The sequence below is a fragment of the Talpa europaea genome (assembly GCF_964194135.1).
Source record: "Talpa europaea genome assembly, chromosome: 3".
Lineage (NCBI taxonomy): Eukaryota > Metazoa > Chordata > Mammalia > Eulipotyphla > Talpidae > Talpa > Talpa europaea.
The window spans coordinates 100,985,220-100,997,307 of NC_140069.1; the positions used below are offsets into that span (position 1 = coordinate 100,985,220).

General features: G+C 40.5%; 1 protein-coding gene across 1 annotated transcript in view; it reads right to left on the reverse strand.

Annotated features, from left to right (window-relative positions):
• JAZF1 (JAZF zinc finger 1) overlaps positions 1–12,088 on the reverse strand; it is a gene marked incomplete at both ends in the record, with an annotated part of 304,750 nt that overhangs the window by 181,977 nt on the left and 110,685 nt on the right. The window lies entirely within an intron of this gene.

The following is a 12,088-nucleotide window of genomic DNA, read 5'->3' on the forward strand; positions in this document are numbered from 1 at the left end:
GACTTCACCCTTTGGGTTTTTTCTTCACTAAACTCTCTCAGTGATCAGTGACCTGACCTCTCCCACTTCCAGTCTCTCTCCCTACCAATTCCCTGTAAGCATCACTAACAATAAAACTCCTTTAAAGTCCAGAACTGGTCAAGTTACATTCCAGATTAAAAATTCCTGATGGTTCTGCACAGTGTATCATTGTCTATAAACTCCCCAAACTGGCACACAGGCTCCCACACCCCAGGGTTAGCCAGGATCACACAATGTCACCCAGGGTCAGCTGTGTGTGTGCACTGGCCCAACTCACTCCTCTCCCCTGCGGTGGCCACCAAGTCCACCCTATGCAGACTGCTGGCCCGCACATTGGCGCACCATTACGCTTCCTCAGCTATCTTCACCCACTCCAGGTTCCTCCACAAAATCCGACCCATCTCTCTTCAGATTCCTCCAAATGGATAATTCAATAGTATCTGCAACTAAAAATTTTTTTCCGGATGAGTTCATTAATGTTTTTACATTACCTGTTCCGTAGAATGTTAGGTCCACCAAGTTAAGGTTCACGGTTTTATTCACTGATGTATCTCAAGGGCTTGGACCAGTACTTGACTCATAGTAGGTGTACAACAGTTCTTTGCTAATTGACGTAAAACTTTCATTAATGAAAGCCAATTTGCCACACAATAAGCTTTAGACATCTCATTTCATTTCTGAAACACCCTTGCAATATGAATAACATAAACCTCATAGCCAAAGCTCAGAGACGTAATTAACTTATCCAAGGCCTGAGAGAGGGTTAAGGATAGCTGGGATTCAATACCCTCTTCCTTTAAATTCTCAGTAAACAATGTGCCACGACTGGGGTGACCACCATCTGCCTGATGGCACAGTTAAGTCACTTCTCTTGGTTCCCTGATTCCTGATGAGCAGACTGGCGTTCACCTATCACTGTATCCTCTGAAGCACCCAGCTCAGTTTCATGAAGCAGGGGCTCCATAAATATTCAGAGAGTCACTGAAGGGTAGATGATAAAGGGGCAGCAGGAGTATGATTTAAAGAGTCTCTCTTAAAAAAGAAAAAAAAAAAAAAAACCACCTCCAGCATGCGATAAAGCATAAATGAGCACTAATTAGTAAAAGGAGGCAAGTTAATTAGTAAAAAGAGGCAGTTCATACCACATGTACATGACAGTGGAGAGCAGCCCCGTGTTAGATGGGACTACTGGGACTGCAAGTCTTTAACATAAAAATTAACTGCAAGACTCAAAGGGCAATGATATGTTGAAGGCAGCGCCACTTTTTATACTATATTTTTTGGGGGAAAAAAGGAACTGTTTAGGCTGGACTGAATGTATTATCTGAATGTGAGCAGGCAATTTCACAGAAAAAAAAATCATTCCAAACATTTTATTCCATAAGAATCTCATCCACCATACTACAAGTGCTAAACTACTGGACTAAACTAAAAGCAAACATAGCTTAAGAAATCAGGAAAATTCTCCAACTATATCCTTAGACAAAGCTCAGATTACCATTAGGCAACAGCCAGAGTGACTGAGCAATACAAAGCAAAAGTTTCTGTCTCTCTTATCCTAACAATTCCTAGCTCACGTCTCTGTCCCCCTGCTTCTGAAACCTGTTCCCAAGCTCCTTACCTCCACAACTCAATAAGAAATTTACAATGACATTTGGGAACACATACATGTCCACTATTTTCTGCTTCTGTCAACTGTTGACAACTGATTGTTGACAACTAATTGAAAACTAACCTTTGAAAGCTATCTGTAGTTCCTCTCTGATTACAGTAGAGTCCACTGGCTCTGCAGTTCTGTGTCACTTCTAGATATGGTTTGCTTAAAAAATTAATCTTGTTAGGGGTTTGCTGGATGTCCTCAATCTGTAAATTAACATATTTCATAATTTTTAGAAAATTCATGATTCTCCTTGTCTGTTAGCCTTTCTTCTTTCTATATTTTTCATTTTTGTCCCATGCTTCTACATCCTGAATACTTTATCCAGTCATATATACCAGCTTATTGACTCACTCTTCAATTTTGTCTAATCTGGAATTAAATTGACTATGAGCTGTCCATTTCAATTACTGTACTTTTTATAAATTATATTCACTTCTATCTCAAATTTTCCATCATTTTAATAGTTTTGCTCCCTAGACACATTTTCAATATCTTTCCCCATTTTGTAACATAGCATTTATTTTATATATTATGTCTAATAAATTCAGTATCTAAAGCTTTGCAAGTTAATTCTGCTGATAATCATGATTTGATTTCTTGTTTTGAGATTTTTGAATGGGAGCTAAAAGATTTTTGGAAATTCTCTACAATGGTTCTTTATGGTCAAATTTAAGTGAGTTCCTCAAGGAAGAATTTGCATTTATTTTTGCGAAGTGCTGGGAAGGACTATCAACTTGGTACTACTTTAATTCTTAGTTTAATATTTTTGCCATCCAGCAAGTATGAATTCTAGCTTGAAATTCAGGAGTTGCCTTGAAGTCATATATTTTCTGAATTTGTCTTTTTGCTCCTCCACTTAGTTCTAAGGTTCAAGACAGGAAATTGGGGTCTCCCAGGTGGTGCAAGGGATTAAGATGCAACCTACGAAGCTATCTGCAACTACTGCAGCACGAGCTCGATCCCTGGCCAGGGAGGTGACCCACATGGCACAGCAGACCTCTCCTGTCTCGCCCCTTCTCTCTTCAGCAGTGTGTTTCAGTCAGTCTGCCTGTTCTGCTCCCCACTGTCTCTGGTGAATCCTCTCACCCCCCCACATCTCTGGCCTGTACCCCAGCTCTTGTATGTATAAGTAAATCTTAAAAAAAAAAAGGAAAATTTCCATTGGAGGAAACAGTTTCCCCCACTAATTTTCTATCCCCAAGAGAATGTAACTAAAAACTGAATAGCAAGTTTAAAATGAAAGTCAGCCTGCAGTGTTCAGCTTACCTGCAATTTTCATTTGGTATTTAGTATCTGAGCAATTTTTTTCTGTCTTCAGATTGGTAGTGAACTGAAAAAGAATCAATTCCTTCAATCCTACAGACAGCATGGTTACAAAGGGGTTCAGAATGGGGTCTTTGAAGACAAACTGCCAGGATTCAAATTCCTGCACAATTCGTACTATTTAGTAGCCTTGGGATGCTTTTAAAAAAATTCTGCCTTAGCATTCTTATCTGTAAAATAGGAGTAATAAAAGTACTTGCCTTATATGTGGGTTGCATGTATTAAATGGACTACTATGTGTACAACATTTGCAATATATTTGGCCATAACAATCACTCAAAAAAAAGTTATCATCATTACCATTACATGGTGACACCATGATGAGAGCTTATAATTCAGATACTGACAGTCTGCTCCATAATATTGCTTCCTTGTATTATCACGTTTTAAAAATCAATCTCTGTAATATTTTACATGATCATTTCCATCAATGCATTTATTTTTATGAAGTTTCTATTTAAGAAAGTACACAAAGCATAAAAATACATACACAGTAATGAATGGCAACCACTTTGCACTGAACACTCTTATTTATCTACTCTTGTAATTTAAGGCCAAAAGGGAGCATGGGGAAATTAAAAGGCGTACATTTTAAAAACTCAAAGAGTAATCTGAATAGTATCTAATGGAGGGAAGCTGGCTGCTGTCATCAAGTAAAAAGGCAAGCGACCATGGGACATGTCGATGGGAGAGCAGACTGGGTTTTATTAAATATGAACATCCCTTACTTTCACTAGGCCTTATGAGCTAAAGATACATAAATAAGAGGCACACAAATTTTCAGGCCTAGGGTGTTTACAGAGGTGAAAGGCTGACACATCACAAATAAAGAAGACATGTACTGTGCATATAACCCGATGGCTTTTGTATGATGAGTTGGGTACTTCTTGATTTACTATGTGCTCATTTTAAGTGTCAAAATCAATCACATTATCATGAACTCAATTTTAAGTTACACTGTCAGTGTTAATAATTCTTTTGCTATGAGTATGAGCCCTGCAAGGGAAATCAACTCCTTTTGACTTGTTTATAATTTTTAAACAACAAAACCCAGAATATCTTCGGCTAAGCTGAAATTTGTGGTTGTGCCAGTTATCAATTTATTGTTGCTTAACTCCAAATTCACCCTTTAACAGCTGCTCTGTGGTGTGAGTCAGACTCTTAAAGGATCTTTACAGTGAGCTCACTGTTAGGCTTTGTCAGTAGAGGGCGCTGCAAGGACACTGCAGTGGTTCCAGTGTACTCTGCTTTTTGCATCTCTGTGGGCCCTTGGCTATGCCTGAGGACATCTGGCAACGCTCTGCTGCAGCCAGGACTCCGGCTCACACAGTCCCTCACTGACAGGGCAGTACTGTCCTGGGCCCAGGGACCACATCCCATCACCTTTCTACTCTGATGCTTCACTCCCTTTGCATGTTCACCTACCAGGTTCAGCTTGCCAGTGTCCAGAGCACTGTTTACAACTAGTCTAGCAACTGTGTGCCAACAGTGGCCCAGGCAATCCGGCAAACTTCCTGGTCTCATCCATACTTCAGGTCTGAAACCCAGTTGGGAAAGGAAACCCCCTATGGAACCCCCTTAAAGTCTGTCCTCCCTTGGAACTATTTTTCAGTTTTAAAGTTCTCTTTATACCACTTGTAGTAACTTTCCTATTTCAGCACAATAATTCATTGTTTTAAACGTCTCCTATTTGAATTGCTGAGTGCTTTCTGTCTCCTGGCTTGATCCAGACTTCTAATAGTGGTTAAAGGCATTTCTGAATTTGTAAAGCCTTGTATTCTTCATATAACACTCCTATCAATTGAAGAAATGACTTTTAATGCACATTGCAACTGAATGTTGGCCAACTACTATGCACCTCACATGTTCTGGAAATTCTCTTTTATCATATGAATGAATTCCAAGCTCAGCACACCATTTACCCAAAGATTTAAAGTGAAGTAAATTTTCACATCCTGTTCTTCCTTCCATGAAGTGGGGGTAGTCTTTTGTCATTAATTTCAAAATAATAAATAAGATTTTACCAAGCATTTTATTTTGAAAGGTATCTGAGGGTAACAACTTGGCATGAAGATAGTAAAGATGCATTTAAAAATATGGCTTGTAGTCCACTTATTCAATGTTCCTTGAGGACCTAGATTGGAAAGATCCTAGACTAGGTTCTACACATAAAAAAAATGAATGAGGGCCTCCCTGGTGGCGCAGCGGTTGAGCGCTGGGTTGCGAAGCTGCCCGCGGCCTCTGCAGCGCCGGTTCGATCCCCGGCTGCTCCCCGGCCACCGGAGGAGGGTCCCACATGGCGCGCAGACCTCTCCTGCTGCCCGCTGCTCCCCTCAGCAGTGTACTTCGGTCCTTCTGCCTGCTCTGCTCCCTGCTCTGGCTCTGGTGAATTCTCTCACCCTCCCGCGCTTCTGACTGTACCCAGTGCATGTATAAACAAAACAAACAAACAACCCAGCAAACAAATAAATAAAGCATGCCTCTATAAAAAAAAAAAAAAAAATGAATGAGGCTTACCCTATTCTCCTAACTGGAACAGGACCAGAAGACAGGTGAAAAAGAAGGAAGAAAGGGAGATATGGTGGTCAAAGTGAAAAAGCTCCCCCCAAAGAATTACCCTTGTAATTACTAATCAACATTACTAAAAACCTAAGGTTTAACCCATAGATTTGGGGGAGGGATGAGAGGGATCAAATATCTTCAAGAATAAAAATTTAAGTTTCATAACACATCCATTTAAATCAGGTTCTTCAATGAAGAAACTGAAGTGAGTTTAGAAAATAATACTAGATCACAGCAATTACTTAACAAAATAGGGGGGAAATTACAGTGTGCTTCATTTGTAATATTTCTCCATATTCCTTGATAATGACAACAAGGAAATATCTGGGATTAGAAATTTTTTTTAGGACATTCAATTCACCAGCATGCAAATAACTTGACATTTTACAACTGTATTTTCAGTAACATTTGAGATTCCCTAAGCAAATAGTTTCCAATCTATATGCATCTCTGACATGTGAGGAGGGCCTCATGAAATGCCACCATCTGAAAGTTATCACAATGGAATTTCACATGTAATGAGCTGCATCTAATGTCTGCACAGAGAGCTCCAACAGGACTGCAAGAAACGTTCCTTCTTCCCAAAAATAATTCTAAAAGATCACCCCATCTAATGGTGATAAGTAACTGCCAAGATTAAGGATTTTTTTAAAATCTTGTAAATTATAATTTTTTAAAAAATAGAAATGACTGAGGCAAGGCAAAATTTATATGCATCAAGAAATACCAAAAGAGATGAACTAGAACCCCACAATGACCAGAAGACTCAGGTCATACATTCACTTATTTCCATATTTTCATTTTAAGTAAGTTAGTTTCCCACAAAAATAGAAATGCTTCAACTCTCAGCATTTTCTACTTTAACCAGCCAGCAGGAAACCAACATAAAATTTAAAAGAAGGAAACTATGTAAAAATATTATAAGCAAATGCTTTTTGAATTTCTTTCCCAGAAAGCAACATTTTTAAAAATTGATTAAGTAGAAAAGAATGAAAAGAGACACACAGTCCACTCATCACCCACTCAAGCAAAGAACTAATTTTTAAAATGAAAGACTAAAGCAATACATTCCAAAAAGCGGTTGCAAAAGAAATTCTGTAAATCTTCAAACTAACTTAATGACAGTTGAGAAAACAAACCCTCAACAACATTCAAGTAGTTAAACAGAGCTTCCCAATACTTCAAGTTTGCCAAACAAAATATCATGAATTCAGGATAAAACAGGAAGAGATCTTATCAGCTAATTTAGTCTCCTCTGCCAGATTACGAAATCAAAAACCAAATAAATTTTTGTATCTAAAAATTGCTGTTACTGGCTTTACAAGCAGGTGGAATAAATAAGGATGCAATTTTAGCAGTACTAAGAGATCACTGTGCCTTTATAATTTCTCGACCAGCCTAACAGGATACCCGAAGCTCTGCCTCAGTGACACACTGTACAATTAAGCTTTCTATCCAAGAATCTGGCAGTTGGAAGGGCATTTACAGAATCTCAGTCCAAACTCATCGAAGGAGCACATCTAAATTAAATTTTTTTTAGGGAAATGACTGGGGCTCCTGTATCACCGTTACCCCAGAGCTGCCAAGTAATTATTACAGCCAAGACAGTAATAATGCACAGATGCATTGATTGGTAGAAATGTTCGAAGAGTCAGTCAGGTGCCTTTATCCCTGAGCGCTGACATGGAATCCTTTGGGAAAAAGCTCTAGAATAGGAGTGGCCAGAAGAGAGCTAGATAGACAAAGTGTGGGGTTCTTGGCATTATAAGCAAAGGGAAAGCTGGGGTAGAAGAATAGGAGCTGGAAGCGGGGAAAGCGCCTCAAGAGAGCACTGTGGAAGGTGAAATGAGGGAATGGAAGAAACACACTTTGTTTATTGCACAATTTTTCACAGAACTTTTTCTGCCAATGAGCAGACCATAAATGTCACTATCCTGTCCCAACATGTGTTCTTAGGTCAGCAGAGATGACTTAGAAATTTTGTAACTATTGTGAAAAGTTACCAAAGTTGTTTTTATTCTTAAAATCTTGTTAGCTAGGTTGGTAAAATCACTTAAGTTTAACCTCCTGGCTAAGGACGAAGAAAGCCACCAAACCATTTCATACATTTCCTAGAAAATTCTAAGTGATATAGGTCCTATATTTATCCTTTTATTTTTTTTAATGGGAAAAAAGGTAGATAAAGCTACAGCATTTTTTTTTTTTTTTTTGGTGATACTACACAGTCGGGTTATTTTTTTCATCCTTTTCTAAACAATGTACATTTTAGATCTGACATAAAAGACAGGAAGGAAAGAGGGAAGTTGAGCTCCATCAGGCAAACTTTTAGTGTGACAAGAACACAGATGGATTGCAAAGTTGCCAGAGCACAGTTAAATGTTCACGGGAGTACTACAAGAACTACTTAAGAACTGCTATAAGAACTGTAGTTCTGTTTTTGTTTTCATTCTGTCAAGAACCAAAGGCTTAGAAATGCTGAGAAAATTACTCCTAAGAAGAGTGCGCCTTTGCCTCGCACATAAAGTTAATTAACACCTTAGATGCACTGTATTCTAACACAAACACTTATAGAAGCAAATCTCTCAGGCTACAAAATTTCATTAGTTATTTCAAAAATGGCTGAATACTTTCTAAAGGAACACAAATGGCTGGGGTAGGTGGAGGAGCTATCGAGCAACAAAAGTGACAGGCACCATCAATCCTGGATGCTGCACAGCCAGATCTCTCTGCACACAGAGCTCCTGTATGCTCTTCAGTTGTTAACACCTAATGCCACAAACAACAAACAACTCTCTCCAGGGGATGGCTGCTTACAGATTTTGTTCCATTTTAGGACTCTCAATGGGGAGAAAGTTGGGTTATGATTCTCTTTTATGATGCAAGAGATGAATAGTTTTTTGAAAGAAAGATTTCCCCCAAAATCCATCCAAGGATGGCCTCCACTCATCCAAAGCCAGGAGAGCAAGCAAGTGCCTACAGAATCTTGGCACAAGGCCAGACTGCATTCTAGACTGATGCTGTGGCCAGTTAACTCCTGTGCACCTGCCTCTCCCTTGAACATGAGGGTCTCTGAAAAGCTGCTCCCTGTCTATCCTCAGCTATGAAACCACGTGGAGAAAAACCAAAGGAGAAAATGCTGGAGTCTGTGTCCACTTCAGCAAGCAGATAAATGCAGCTTTGTTACTAAGCTGAAAGCAGATGTAGAAAAAGCTGGATTTTCAATTTTGTTTGAACAAAATTGAACTGGGAACAACAGAATCCTCACTGAAAATATTTCCCTGCTGCTTCAGTGTTTTCAGGGAAGCTTCGAGGAGATGATGACCCAGGTGTCAGCAGGGCTGAGAGCTGCCGTTACTGGTTGTAAAACTAGTAGACTTTTTGCTTCCTCAGCTGGCAGATGCCACTGTACCCAGATCCCCAAAGGAATCCCTTGCTGCTCCTGCCCTTTCCCTGTGGTCATCTCAGGCTTCCCACATTCCAACAAAAGGGATGTCAACACTGAGGCTGGAGCCAGCATCTCATCAGGGGTGCTCTTGGTTATTATACCCATACCCAGGAAACTCAGGACAGGTGATGGAGAATGGGTTGGATAAACTCGTGTTTCCTAAAAAAAACGAAAAAAAAAAAATAAAAAGAGGAAGATGAACTTTGGCTTTAAAAAACAGAATTAGAATTAGTTAGAATAGTGAAAACTTTAGTGAAACCTCAGTGTCAGAACAAGGCTGGAAAGAATCTTGGGCAGGTATTCTATCTATTCTCCAAACTCTACAGATGGGCCAGAGACTCAAGACTCAAGCCACCTGTTGGTCAGTGGTTAAGTCTCTCAGTCTAGTCCCCTGTTCCCTGCCTCAATCTGCTTCTCCTGAGTTTTTTAAAGATAGACTATGTGTGTTACTTTCATATGTATCAGAAACTGGACTATATGGTGAATATGAGATGCTCATCATTAAAATTTAAAGATCTCTAATTGGCATGCAACTGATCAGTAAACACCTAAAAGTTTGTTTCCTTTATTTTTTTTTTTGGTGGGACCCTCGCCGGTGGCCGGGGATCGAACTGGCGCTACAGAGGCTGCGGGCAGCCTTGCAACCCAGCGCTCAAGCGCTGCGCCACCAGGGGAGGCCCAAAGTTTCCTTTAAACTCATGTTAAGATCTCATCAGATGACACTAGTCATCTAATTAATAAAATCTTGCCTACATTACATAAAGGCACATTTGCCCCATAGTCCTTGCCAATGATCCCAATGCCTGTCTGTTGCAATTAATGAGATCTGATTACCAATAAATTGAAATTTTTACTAGTGCCACATGAAAATCTCATGAGCAGAGTAAGTACAGAAAATAGAGGTTAAAACTTGTGGTTTCCCAAATGCCCAAAAATAGATGACTGGATCAAGAAGATGTGGTACATATACACCATGGAATATTACTCAGCATTCAAAAAAGACAAACACATGCAATTTGCAGCAACATGGATGGCGCTGGAAGGGATCATGCTCAGCGAAATAAGACAGAAAGAAAAAGAAAAATACTGGATGGTCTCACTCATAGCAGGAATCTAGAAAACTGAAATAAGGGACCAGGAAAATGAATAACTATAAGAAAGTGAAAATCAAAATCAACAAAAAAACTATGAACCAGAGACACTCTATGGGGGGTAGAGGGCGGGAGGGGAGGGATTGGGGTCAAAATAAGGGGGTTGCAATTGTATGGGGAATATAAAAATAAAATTTATTATAAAAAAAACAACTTGTGGCTTCAAGACCCTTCTCCATGTATGTAGCATAGAATAGAGAAACAAATGGCCTAGGAAATGAAATTAAAAAAAAAAAAAGAGAGAGGACAAAAAAGAAAACATGAGTCACTGATAAACAATCTGTTGACAACTTTGGATAAAACCGTACAAAGTATTTTGGGGTATTAACAATTGCCCGTATTTTCCCCCTAGAATTACAGAAAAGTTGGCTCTGAGAGCAAAGACAGATGGCTCAGGCCATTAACTGAGTCATCCCTGCGTATGGTTTCAAAATGCTGCCTGATATCATGGAAACCACACAAGATCGAGTATCGAACAGAATGTGCCGAGAGCATCTACTGGGACGATCCCCAGGGATGACTCCACTTCTTAGGTGGACCCCGGGCTCTGGGAGGGAGGACCTCTGCTCAGTGACTCTGCCCTTGGGGCACAGATTCTCAGAGCAGGACAAACTTGGACATCATCAAACTTGCCTCCTCTACAAGGGGAAGGGGGTGGGTCAATGCCCCAGGGACTGACCAATATCAGTTAGTGGCTGAAATTCCTATTTTCAGGAGAAGACTTAATGCTTCTTGGTTTCACTATTTCTAATCTGGAGATCTGAGCACTGCACATAAATTAGGTATCTGTAACCTATGGTTTTTTCCTGTGTGCAGGTGACAAAGAAATGGTAAATCCCACAGTTCCAGGTCTAGCTCTCCTGGTCTTCCAGCTCCCTGCCTGTTCACATGGAAAGAAACAAGGACAACACAGCTGGCTCATTGAGCAAGCTGAGCCTCACACCAGGCGAGGACAGCAGCAGTGGCCTGGTCCCTGGGTCTGCATCACCGTCAAACTATCCAAAGAGCTTCTCTCCAAACTAGATTCATGGAGGAAACAAAACTGGCTTTGGTGTCTCCTGTAAGACTTGGGGGCTGATGAGGACTGTTCAATGTCCCAGTTCTGCCCACTGAGCGGGGGACCCAACAGCCTTTACTGCTGCTGCCAAAGGAGACCAAGCCCAGGGCGTCTGGATCACATCTAAACTCAAACCAATCAGAACCCAAGCTACATATTCTTACAATTAATTTCTAATTTCAATCCCCAGGGTCTTTTCCCATTCATTATTTTCGTCTTTTGTACATAACTACACAAACAGGGGAAATGAACTTATTTTCAACCCAGCTGGTTTCAGGAGAACCATGTGCCGAGGCTTTTAGCATTACATTTGGGCATTTTTTCCTCCCAGAGGTGCTAGGAGTTGTTTGGTGTTTGGTTCATAGAACTCACAGGGCTGAGAGTTGGAGTTTGCTCAAAACCTCATGCCCTGACTTCTAACAAACTCACACTCATCCCCTAAAAAGTCCCCACCAGCCCACTCTGTCTGGCCTGTGAGCTTCTGAGGCCTGCGGGCCTGGAATAAAGCCAGAACCCAGGTTTCTCACCTACAGATGCCCCCTGCACCGACTTCGCTGGCTGCCTTTTCCTCCCTGCTCCTGCAAAGCGCACTTTCAAAGAGTCCCTCCCTCAGATGTGGAGAGCAGAGTCCTGGCAGTGATCCCGGTGAAGGGAGGTTTTCTGTTGCTCTGTCCTTGATTGAGCCTCACCCTCAAACAGCTGTGAATCCTTTCCTCATTTATTTTCAAGCAATTAAAACTACAGCTTGATATCATTACTGTAATCTCTCCGTCTAGGGGGATTTTTCTTTAAGACTTCATGTGTCTATTCAAAAGACAGCAGTCCAGAGGCACCGCATACCTCAGGAAAGTGATCAGATTGGTTTTCAT